We start from the raw sequence: 13,098 nt of genomic DNA, 5'->3' as shown, positions 1-13,098 counted from the left end.
CAAGTGGTGACCGTAACAATCAATTTTATTTGGATTTAACAGTAATTATAGTAACGTATACCTACAGTAGTAAATTAGGTACCTAATTATAATTACGAGTATATGTCACGTTCAGAAAAAATAAAAACATAGTTTCGGAAAAACTACAACTCCATTAAACAACTAGGGAAATTAGAATCTAGGTACATATACAAGGTCTCTAAGCCAAGCCAATTCAAGGTCTAGAATCTAAGTCTGTCTAAGCTAACTCTGCACAGACTGTGAAATGTCAAAATGTAGTAATGCCGTTATAAATATACGTGATATTTTCATAGGAAATTGACGTTTACAAGGTAGTACTACCATACTTTGTCATTGCAAAGTCTGTGCTGAGTTAGCTTGGTCCGACTCTATGCGCCACTTCCACTATTCCACTAACCCGCGGTTAACCGGTCAGACCGTTAACCCAGCATCAAATGGTATAACCATTAGTCAGGCAGGGCCATCTTAAACTATGCTGTGGCCCCTGGGCACATATAAGATTTTGAGACCCTTTTGGAACTATGATCAGAAAAATGCGCAAGTCTAAAACCACCCGAAGGCACGAATTGAAAAAAAAAACTTTGATCTAGTGTGGCATGTACAATTTTTTACCTAAGCAGTGAGAACATGAAGAAAAACCTAAGTATATTTTTATTCCATTCCTATTCCCGGTTATGTTGTCTCTCGCTCGCTGCAAAATCGAATTTTGCTCTGTTTAATCTTTAGCACCCTTGTTCAAGCAACTGAAGTGAAAATCGTATTAGATTTCTTCTGTTTGACGATGATGATACACGATGATTTACCAAATAATATAAAATACAGTGTCCTTACGAGTATGTAATTAACTTAAAGAACTAGTTAACTACCAACCATGAGTAAGTTTCTTTATTGATAGAAACAAAGAAATAAATTAACAAACATAATAAAACTTACAAAAACTATAGGTAAAAATTTGCCCCAGATCGCCGTCAACGGGCAAGGTGCCCAGAAGGCTGGCCGTATTTCCCCGCTGTATAGCGATGCTAATACGCTGGGCGAAATAGTGGCCAGCCCTGAGTAAGTCTGCGAATCATAAGGTTGATTTCACCTAAGTGCAAATCTAAACAATACATTTGATTTAATCTGATTTAAGGATTATTTTATTATTATGTGACTTCTACAGTTATCGGACCTACCATGATAATTAGCCAACTTAAAAACAAGACTGCTATTGCCTGGTGTCTTATTAAGTACCTTACTGTGGAGAGGCCAATTAATATGGAGGGGCCCATAATTAAGTATAGCAGTCCCCCTTTTGTGAATTATACGAACATCAGTCAATAAAAACAGTTTGAGTATTGATTTCCCTTTATTGGAAATTTACTATTTTTACATAGGTACCTAACACGTACAGAAAAAAATTAAATGGTGATTATTTTATAATATATTAGAAGAAGTATTTTATAATATATAAGTAGATCATATATTTATTGCATCCATGGTAAGTTTGCAGGTCGTGTTACATAGGATTGGTTGAGGGTGTAATTTAAATTATAACTCACACAACATTGAGGGCACAGCACACAAAAGTGTGGAACATCAGTAAAAAGTTCTTGAGTTTCATTTTCTTCTATTGTAGGGGACATCCGGAGTACTGATTTTAATGGCATAGAAAAGCCGTTTGCAAAGAATCGCATCGGAAACAAAGGAAATTTTATATGTAAAGTCAACATGTTTGTTTGTGGATCAAAAACGACGTTGGGATTACTGATAACAACGGCTCCCTCTGTCACGACGCCTAAATAAGTGTAGCTGGGCTCAGCATCAGTGCGGTTATGCTAAAATAAAATAAATCTAATTAAAATTACTACATAGCAATAAAAGACATGATTTATTAAATAACAACAAAAATGTAAAGAGCCATAATACTAATTAAAAACTAAACTTAAATATAAATATAAACTTAATAATAAAGACAAATGAAAATAAATTAAACCAATAAAAATACAAAACTAAAACTAGGTACCTATAAAGTAAAAACCCTACAAATAAAAAATTGGCCAAAAAAAAAAACTAAAAACTCACTTTTATCTGATTACTTGATTAGGTGTAAATAAATATGAGGGGACATCTTACACAGATCAACCTAATAGCTCCAAACTAAGCAAAGCCTGTACTATGGCTGCTAGGCGACGTTATACATACTTATATAGATAAATACATACTTATATACATAGAAAACATCCATGACTCAGGAACAAATATTTGTGTTCATCGCACAAATAAATGCCCGTACCGGGATTAGAACCCAGGACCATACTCGGCTTCACAGGCAGGGTCACTACCCACTAGGCCAGACTGGTCGTCACTAGCGGTAGGTAGGTAGGTATGATTCACTTAGCTGAACCATTGTCGATTCTAGGAAATAACTCACACAAATGATGTATACATATAGGTTATAATAACTAGCTTCCGTTTACAACTTTGTTCTTAAAAAAACTAGATATCGTAAAACTACCCAATTTATAGTGCTGGGGCCCGTTTCTCAAAAGCTTGTAACTTGTAATTCAAGCGGAAGTCACGTTTTGACAGGGTTTCTTAGAAAGGGACTACTTCCACTTGTATTACAAGTTACAAGCTTTTGAAAAACGGGCCGCAGTACTACTTTACTATGGTTCAACTCATTGTTAGGTTAAGTACCTATTAATGTCAAACTTATTTTTGGCGTAATCTTAAGTTTTTTCTTAGCTTATATGAAAATATTTCACACCCGAAAGCTGACATTTAAATAATATTCTTTTCACGGTTGAACAGCTTAGCCCCCATTCGCAAGACAGCTTTTTCAACGCGCGTTGAAAAAGCGTTCGAATGGCACAAATGGATACATGTGTATTTATTCACACGATGGCGGTGGCGCTTTTTATTAAGCGTTATTGAATTTTCGACTTTTTAACGCGCGTTGAAAACTCTCGTGCGAATGGGGGCTTAAAATATGTTATCGGAGTCATTTCTGGATAATATAATTAGAAGCTTTACACTAAGTGAAACTTACTGTAACATTCACCGTATATTTAGAACGGAATGCTGGTATTTTACCATGGTGTCTTAATGTCTCAATCTCTCCCATTTTATGAGAACCTAAAAATAAAGAAAACATAACATCTTTGAATTGTTACAAACTGTATGTTAACAAGCATCTATTCACTTACAATTTAGGTATAAATAACTAGCAGAATTACACAAGAAACACAACCAAAAGTAATAAAGTACATTTTGAATTCCTACCGTATTCAAAAAAGGAATCTGCAGGATAAACAACTATAATTATAACAAACAGCAAAATCACGTAAAAAGCTACTACCCCTTTCATTATCAATACAAAAATGATAGGTTCTAGTTTTTACGTGATAAAGGCGGCTATCTGCTACTAGATTACTGCCGATAGGGCATGTCTGCAGACCATATTAATCGATTGTTTGTATATCGACACTAGTCAATTAAAAACGTGTATCCTTGTGCTGATTGGCATTAGCCCAAGTGACGAAATGATTTGTTCGAAATTGGCAGTAAAACCCAAAGATATAAGACATTATCAGAGCTCGGATAGGGTGAGCTATTTGCCTTATAATTTGACATGTCTTATGTCATATATAAGGCAAATAGCTCACCCTATCCGAGCTCTGGACATTATACATATATGGATACATACTTAATTACCATACGTCGGACTCCAGCGGGCATTTTCGTGACATGTCAGAATGTTAGGTAAGGTTCGCAATTCAATCAATTCTTTTTCGAGTATTTGTACTTAGTATTTGGTACCTAGTATTTATAATGTGAAATTCCAAATATCATAGCAACTAACTGCGTTATTTATAAACGTACTTGGACTACTAGACTAGACATAAAAATTCAAAATCGCTCTCCTTCTTGATTCGACTGGCAAATCATATTACTTTTTGGCAACCGGGTTTTTTATCCTAATTAGACCCCGCAGAATCCGAATTTGCCGGTTGCTCGATCGAAATCTTGACCGGAAGTGAGATATTTGACATTAAAGGTCCCTTTTTTTAGTTTTTCGTAAATAACTCTTAAACGGAGGCGCATAGCAAAAAATGTTCTATTACATAAGTAATCTGCATAAAATTGCCTACAAGAAAGATTCAGTACAATTTTTCGTTAGGATCAATATTCAAAGAGATATTAACACGGGAAATTTAATTATAATCACTTCGAAGGTCCCTTTTTTTAGTTTTTCGTAAATAACTCATAAACGGCGGCCAATATCAAAAAATGTTGTTAAACGATAATAATCTACACAAAATTTTTAACAAAACAGATTCAGTACACTTTTCGCAGGGATCAATATTTAAAAAGATAATAAAGAGGGAAAGTTCTAGTATAATGAATTCTAAGTTTCCTTGTTTTTATTTATTCGTTTATAATTTGAAAAGTATGACTCATAGCAAAAAAAGTCTTATACCTAAATAATAAACATAAAATTTCCTACAAGAGACATGTAGAACACTTTTCGCTAGGATCAATATTTAAAAAGACAAAGCAGCGGGTAATTTAATTATAAATAATTTTAAAGTCCCTTTTTAGTTATTTGTAAATAACTCGTGAACGGTGTCCCATAACAAAATAGGTTTTTAAGAATAAAAAATCTACATAAAATTTCCTACAAAAAACACTTTGAACACTTTTCTCTAGGATCAATATTTAAAGCGATACTAATGGAAGAAAGTTAATTACAATCAGTTCACAGGTCACTTGTTATTAGTTTTTCGTAAATAACTCGTAAACGGTGGTCCTTTGCAAAATAATATTCTACATAAATATTAAACATAAAATTGTCCACAAAAAAGGTTCTGTACACTTTTTCGCTACATTCAGTATTTAAAGAGGTATTAAAGGGTGTAAGTTAATTATAATCAATTTCCAGGTCCACATTTTTAGGTTTTCGTAAATGACTCGTAAAATAAGGCTCATAGCAAAGTAAGTCCTTAATGTTCTTGTAAATAAAAAATCGGCATAAAATTTTCTATGAAAACATAATGAACACTTTTCTCTGGGATAAATATTTGAAACGATATTAAAGAAAGAAAGTTCATTACGATCAATTCACATGTCACTTCTTTTTAGTTTTTAGGGTTCCGTACCTCAAAAGGAAAAAAACCGGCCAAGCGCGAGTCGGACTCGCGTTGCAAGGGTTCCGTACACTACCCAAATTTCAACAACGTATTTTTATATGTGAAACGCGAGTGAATTGCCATTAAAAAACCCGTAGGGGTCGGTTCAAAAACTAAGTAATGTGCGACTCGCGCTTGACTGCATATTTCTAATAGGTTTTCCTGTCATCTATAGGTAAACCCAGTAGTTTCGGAGATAAAGCCCCCCCCCCATAGCCAAACAATGACCATTCCCCCCCCCCCATTTATCCGTTTTCGAGTCATTTACGAAAACCTGAAAATAGGGACTTGGAAATTAATTATTATTGATTATTGAACTTACCCTCTTTAATACCTCTTTAAATATTGATCGTAGCGAAAAAGTGTACAGAACCTTTTTTGTGGACAATTTTATGTTTAATATTTATGTAGAATATTATTTTGCAAAGGGCCACCGTTTACGACTTATTTACGAAAAACTAATAAAACGTGACCTGTGAACTGATTGTAATTAACTTTCTTCCATTAATATCGCTTTAAATATTGATCCTACAGAAAAGTGTTCAAGATGTTTTTTGGAGGAAATTTTATGTAGATAATTTATTCTTAAAAACCTATTTTGCTATGGGACATCGTTTACGAGTTATTTACAAATAACTAAAAACCGGGCAAGTGCGAGTCGGACTCGCGCACGAAGGGTTCCGTACCATAATGCAAAAAAGGAAAAAAGCAAAAAAAAACGGTCACCCATCCAATTACTGACCCCTCCCGACGTTGCTTAACTTTGGTCAAAAATCACGTTTGTTGTATGGGAGCCCCATTTAAATCTTTATTTTATTCTGTTTTTAGTATTTGTTGTTATAGCGGCAACAGAAATACATCATCTGTGAAAATTTCAACTCTCTAGCTATCACGGTTCGTGAGATACAGCCTGGTGACAGACGGACGGACGGACGGACGGACGGACAGCGAAGTCTTAGTAATAGGGTCCCGTTTTACCCTTTGGGTACGGAACCCTAAAAAGGGACTTTAAAATTATTTATAATTAACTTACCCGCTGCTTTGTCTTTTTAAATATTGATCCTAGCGAAAAGTGTTCTACATGTTCCTTGTAGGAAATTTTATGTTTATTATTTAAGTATAAGATTTTTTTTGCTATGAGTCATACTTTTCAAATGATTAACGAATAAATAAAAACAAGGAAACTTAGAATTCATTATACTAGAACTTTCCCTTTTTATTATCTTTTTAAATATTGATCCCTGCGAAAAGTGTACTGAATCTGTTTTGTTAAAAATTTTGTGTAGATTATTATCGTTTAACAACATTTTTTGATATTGGCCGCCGTTTATGAGTTATTTACGAAAAACTAAAAAAAGGGACCTTCGAAGTGATTATAATTAAATTTCCCGCGTTAATATCTCTTTGAATATTGATCCTAGCGAAAAATTGTACTGAATCTTTCTTGTAGGCAATTTTATGCAGATTACTTATGTAATAGAACATTTTTTGCTATGCGCCTCCGTTTAAGAGTTATTTACGGAAAACTACAAAAAGGGACCTTTAATGTCAAATATCTCACTTCCGGTCAAGGTTTCGATCGAGCAACCGGCAAATTCGGATTCAGCGGGGTCTAATTAGGTTAAAAAACCCGGTTGCCAAAAAGTAATATGCTTTGCCAGTCGAAATCGTTTTGATGAAAAATATGACCAGTCTATACACATAAGTCATAATGACGCATGTCAGCTATTTATTTGTTTTTTAAGTGGCCACTTCAGTGGGCTATCAGTCATCACTTCAAAGAGTATTTACGCATTAAAGATGAATAAATGATAACGGGTAACTAATTTAACTAACTATGTTACAAATACTAGGTACATTATAATACTCGTAAGTTAAGATTTTTTTTGTAAACCTTACCTTGCCCTCAAACTGCCCCCTATAGTCCGACGTTTGTTAATTACGTATTGAACGGGCTATAATTATTAAAAGCAACATTTTTCTATACCCACGGCTGAGTCACCAGCAGGGGGTCATCCATTAATTACGTCACACGAATTTCTAGGTTTTTTGACCCCTCCCCCCCTCCTTGTCACACTTGGTCACATTTGGCAAACCCCTCCCCCCTAGTGTGACGTCACATTTTTTCTACGAAGTCGCCAAATCGAATTAAGTAAGTACCTAAGTATTATTAATATTTTATCAAAATATTTTTGACGATATAAATGTTAGTAATTTTATAACCCAAAACTGCTTAGGAAAGAAAATTATACGAATAAAAACGATTACTGTTTTAAAAACTTGTTATTTAAATGTACAGCGAATAAAATAATTTGAATAAATTTTCGGTTACTGATGAAGTTAAAGTGACGTCACAAAGTTTGTGTCTCCCCCTCCCCCATGTCACAATATGTCACATTTTTTTGACCCCCTCCCTCCCCCTAAACGTGTGATGTAATTAATTGATGACCCACCAGTCTTGAATTAGGCAATGTGGACTAACTTAAATACCATAAAGGTATTAACGAGGAACAATGCTTTTACTTATTGAATTAGCCAACCAAGTACTCAGGAACAGGGAAAATAGTTATTTGTACAACAAGAGATCAAAGTTTGATATTTCTTCGAGTGCTTGCTACGCTCGTGAATCTATTATAGAATCTTTCGCTTGCACGGGATTCAAAAGCGCACGAGATGTAAATAACTTTGATCTCGTGTAGGTAGTACACAAAATTTTTCACCCTAAGCAGTGTGAAAACATACCTAGAAGGACAGAGATAATAGAAACCAAGTATATCGAACTTGTATTAGACCCCGCATGTTGAAATGATATTTGACTATAAAGGTCACTTGAATGAGATTTCGTCTCACTCAGTGAGCAAAATCGCATTTTGCTCACTGAGTGAGACAAAATGACTCAGTAAGCAAAATCGCATTTTGCTCACTGTTTTTAAAAAGCAAAGTACCCTTGTTCGAGCTGCTGAGGTGAAACAAATATATACATATTTATTTATTGAATTAGCCATAGCCAACCAAGTAGTCCAAGAACTCAGGAACAGAAGATTTTTTTTGCATTAGTTTTATTTTAGGCTAAGACTACGAATCAGATTCCTGTAGATATTACTTACTCAATAAAATTTAATTTTTATACTTTTCACCACAACAGCTCGAACAGCGGTCCATAGCTGCTTCAATGAGCAAAATGTGATTTTGCTCACTGCGTTGAACAAAAATGACATTCAAATGATCTTTACTAGGGCTTGCATTCCGGAATTCCGGAATTTCGAAATTCCGGAATTTAGGACCAATTTTCCGATATTACAATTCCGGTATTAGTACAACTGAATATCGGAAATTCCGGAACTGGATTTAAGTACTTTTTTTAGGTTTTAATACGTTTATTATTGAAAATTGTTAAGAAACTACACTATTACTGGTGTTTTTTGTTGTTATTAAGTGCCTCTTAGTCATTCAGTGAACTACCTATAGTATTAGGTATGGACAATATGGGCTCATAAAAAAAGCAAAGCGATTTACTTGGTTAGAATAGTCAGAATCCTACATAAGTGAATACTAAGAATTGAAATTTAAAAATCTTTGGACTTGTTATAGAGAGAATACTAGGTTAGGAAGAGTAGGAAGCTATTATATTTAACTATTTTATAAAATTATCCATCGAATAGTTTGCTAGCATCAACTATAGCTTCCCCAAATAAATACCCCGTATCATAGAAGTGAATAAAAGTAGGTAATTTTAATAATGTGATAAAATAAGAGGTGAAAAAATAAATACCTACTTCAAATTAAATTTCTCTTAAACAATACAACTTTAATAAAGGTAAAGTGTCAGAATTTCACATTTTTTGTTGCTTTTTAGGGTTCCGTAGCCAAATGGCAAAAAACGGAACCCTTATAGATTCGTCATGTCTGTCTGTCTGTCTGTCTGTCTGTCTGTCTGTCCGTCCGTATGTCACAGCCACTTTGTTCCGAAACTATAAGCACTATACTGTTGAAAGTTGGTAAGTAGATGTATTCTGTGAACCGCATTAAGATTTTCATACAAAAATAGAAAAAAAACAATAAATTTTTAGGGTTCCCCATACATAGAACTGAACCTCAAAAAAATTTTTTTCATCAAACCCATACGTGTGGGGTATCTATGGATAGGTCTTCAAAAATGATATTGAGGTTTCTAATATCATTTTCTTCTAAACTGAATAGTTTGCGCGAGAGACACTTCCAAAGTGGTAAAATGTGTGTCCCCCCCCCCCTGTAACTTCTAAAATAAGAGTATGATAAAACTAAAAAAAATATATAATGTACATTACCATGCAAACTTCCACCGAAAATTGGTTTGAACAAGATTTGGTAAGTAGTTTTTTTTAATACGTCATAAACCGTAAACCGCAATTTTATTATGTTACTTGCTATTACGGAACCCTTCATGGGCGAGTCCGACTCGCACTTGGCCACTTTTTTAATAAAAAATCGAATAAAAGTATGATATACCCTAATTCCGGAACCGGAATTCCGGAATTGGAATCCAATATCGAAAATCAGTTCCGGAATTGGAAACCACCCGATATTGCAAGCCCTAATCTTTACATTTCAATGTAGGTGTAGGTACTGTTAACCGGAAAATCAAAACTTGCAACAACACTAGCATCGGTGTCAATCCCTAGCGGTTGACAGCGTGGGAAAGATAGAGATCGCTTGCGCATGTAATGGCGTCGGGAGCGTAACTTGATCGGAATCTCTTAGAAATACGGTTAGTGCTTTCTATTTCTTAATAAATATTCAGAAGTGAGACGACGGACCATATAAATGTGGAATAAGTTAAGTTCTAACGTAAAATATTGATGCACGGTGTGATATACTAACGGTGGTTGAGTGTTAGCTGCGAAAGGACGCTATCTAAGTTAACACGCCGCTAGCGAAAAAGGACGCTCAATTCTCATTTATTTTGCTATAAAAACTAACAATATTATACTGTGAATGCTTAGCGAGCCTATGAGACGTATCAGCTTAGCGAGCCATGATACGAATGCTTAGCGAGCCTGTGAGACGTATCAGCTTAACGAGCCATGATACGAATGCTTAGCGAGCCTATGAGACGCATCAGCTTAACGAGCCCATGATGCAAATGCTTAGCGAGCCTGTGAGACGTATCAGCTTAGCGAGCCTATGATACGAATGCTTAGCGAGCCTATGAGACATGTCAGCTTAGTGAGCCCAAGATATATTTAAAAAAAAAAAACAAAAAAAAAAAAAAACTGCTGTTGGTGTTGACCTTCGGGGCGAAGGTCTTGTCAGGAAAAGCCGAACTGTTAACCGGAAAATCAAAACTTGCAACAACACTAGCATCGGTGTCAATCCCTAGCGGTTGACAGCGTGGGAAAGATAGAGATCGCTTGCGCATGTAATGGCGTCGGGAGCGTAACTTGATCGGAATCTCTTAGAAATACGGTTAGTGCTTTCTATTTCTTAATAGTACCTAATTGCAACGCACCTAAATATATTATCAAAATTATATTATTTGGATTAAGGTAAAAGTACGCTTCACCGAACGCTCAATATCCGTCCGTATCACCGAATTTCTTCTATTTTAGGCTATAAGTCGATTATTTACAGCTGATATTTACTTGCGTATTTTTTTTCCACGAGTTAAATACCTATCCCTTCCACTATGCCTCAGAGTCGGCCAATTTGTCCCGCAGTTGGGACGTGGCAACTGATCGAAACGGATCGTTGCTGCCGATTGCCACTTTGTATGGGCAACCTTAAAGAAATCGGTAAGAAGTTGCGTATATTTCTTAAGGTCATAAAACCTTTTAAATTTACTTCTGTGTTTCAAAGTATGGTTTTTCAGTGTGACTACTTAATTAGTTTGTGTATTTTAGTAAATTTAACTAATTTAGTGCAGTCATATTATCAGAAATTAAGCTTAATGTGAGTTCGGTGATGAATACATCGACAATTTGACTGGAAGGTATTATCGAACAGCGTCCGGAATCAGGGAAAGCGTATGTTTTTGAAATTATTTTTTTAATGGTTGATTACGAACTATTTAGATTAACTACCTAATTTCACAAATAACTTAATGTATTTGTAATTTTATGAGCAATTGCCGAACAACAATAACCTATATAGATTATTATAAAACTGCGTTTGAAATGTTCATGTTTTACGACTTTTTGGCATCAAAATAAGGTTTTTGGCAAGACTATTATCAAACAATAATTTTAGATATTTTACGTCAATATTAGCAAGAACTTTATACATGTGCAGTTTTGTAATGGATTCAAGTATTAAATTTAAAGATAGATTTGTAGTTATACCACATTGATTACGATTTAAATACTATTTTCAAAATCCGTTCGCGAAATAGCTTCCACATATTTTCCATGTTTCGTTCACCGAACGGCAGTTCGGTGAATGGTACCCATGGTCTCTGCTACCGAACTCATGTTTGCGTTGGCCATGTTTCTATTCGACGTTCATGAGAATATCATCCTTATTACGATAACGGCTAGGTCGATATTTATATGTTTATTTTTTGTGACCATTATTTCAATGCCAGCGCTTTTCAAACTTTAGACATACTTATTGGACGCCTGATAATAATCTTGGAATGTGGACAAAAAACTGAATAGGATAATAAAAATAATGAAGCAATAATATTTTATACAGGGTGATCCAAACCTAGATGTCCAAAAATTTTTTTTTAGATTCCTCTCGTCGTGGGCGATTGTGATTTTAAAAAACTTTTATCTTTTGTTATGAAATTCCGGGATTCCCATACAGTGTGGCTAAAAATTAACTACATTCCCATTCCCAGGGAGGTTTTGGGATTATACTGAGCATCTTTTACTATGGGACCAACTCCGAAATCGTGAAAAAAAAATTACCCTTCCATAGAAAATGGACCAGCCAAAATTTATGAAACAGCCAAATTTTTTTATACATATGCGTACATGTTTTATAATTGTTGCGTACCTTACTTACTGACTTATTTTTCAAAAGTATTTTTCAATAAAAAAGACACGTCAAGATCGCTTACCATCTTTATAATGCTAAAAAACGAAGCATAGTAGGGATTTAATAGTGAACTAATGAAGTTTGAGCACCACTCAACACCATATTTTCATACAATTATTTCCTAGTTCGGTAATGCGGGCTCCCTATTCGGTATAATGTGCAAATCACGTTTCTTAGTTCGGTAAACGGTACAAGCAAGGGAATTGGAAGAAATGACTTTAAAAATGTTTTTAATACACGTCCAATCATTTCAGTAATTTATAGGTATGTTTAAATGAGGACAAATTTATCTATGTTTCTATTTTAGTATTGAACATATTCGTAAGAAAATATCAGAACTAATAAAAAAATTAAACGTAAGTCTAGGGCTTAAGCATTCGGTGAAGCGTACATTTACTAGAGTCATGCCAAGATAACTCTGCAGCGATATTGATTGCACATACAGTGCAAGCACTAGGTAAGTATATTAAACGTCATAAGTGCATAGAAGTTTGACGTTTAAGATAACACTTGCACATGCACAGTTGTGCTACTATCAAAATTGCTGCATAGTTAACTTGGTCTGACTCTATTCACTCTATCCATTTCCATCGTTAACAAAAAGAAAGAGACGGAAAAGAGAAGGAAAATGTCATCCCTTGCTTAATACCTAAAAGGTATATTCGGGTAATAACGAATGTCGAAAACCGTTGGAAAATTCCGAAAACGGACTCGGATTATGATGGGATTTTGGGTCATTTTCATCTCGAGTTTTCATCTGATTTTCGGAATTATCCGACATACGAAATTACTCGAATACACCTTATCTACTAATTACTCTATTAGTCACAATCACAATACATTTGGTAACCGTAATTGTGAAAACCAAGTTAATATACCTACGAGTATA

The 13,098-nt window shown here is 34.6% G+C and overlaps 1 long non-coding RNA gene across 1 annotated transcript; it reads right to left on the bottom strand.

Moving 5' to 3' along the window:
- Positions 1-1,472: 1,472 nt before the first annotated feature.
- LOC134673105 (uncharacterized) lies at positions 1,473-3,379 on the bottom strand. Its single transcript, XR_010099415.1, has 3 exons — positions 3,286-3,379; positions 3,053-3,138; positions 1,473-1,838 (listed from the first exon to the last, which is right to left on the bottom strand). It is a non-coding gene; the product is annotated as an uncharacterized LOC134673105 (long non-coding RNA).
- Between the last annotated feature and the right edge of the window lie 9,719 nt (positions 3,380-13,098).

The sequence above is a fragment of the Cydia fagiglandana genome, chromosome 18 (assembly GCF_963556715.1).
Source record: "Cydia fagiglandana chromosome 18, ilCydFagi1.1, whole genome shotgun sequence".
Taxonomy (NCBI): Eukaryota; Metazoa; Arthropoda; class Insecta; order Lepidoptera; family Tortricidae; genus Cydia; species Cydia fagiglandana.
This window is presented reverse-complemented; position numbering and strand designations above follow the sequence as displayed.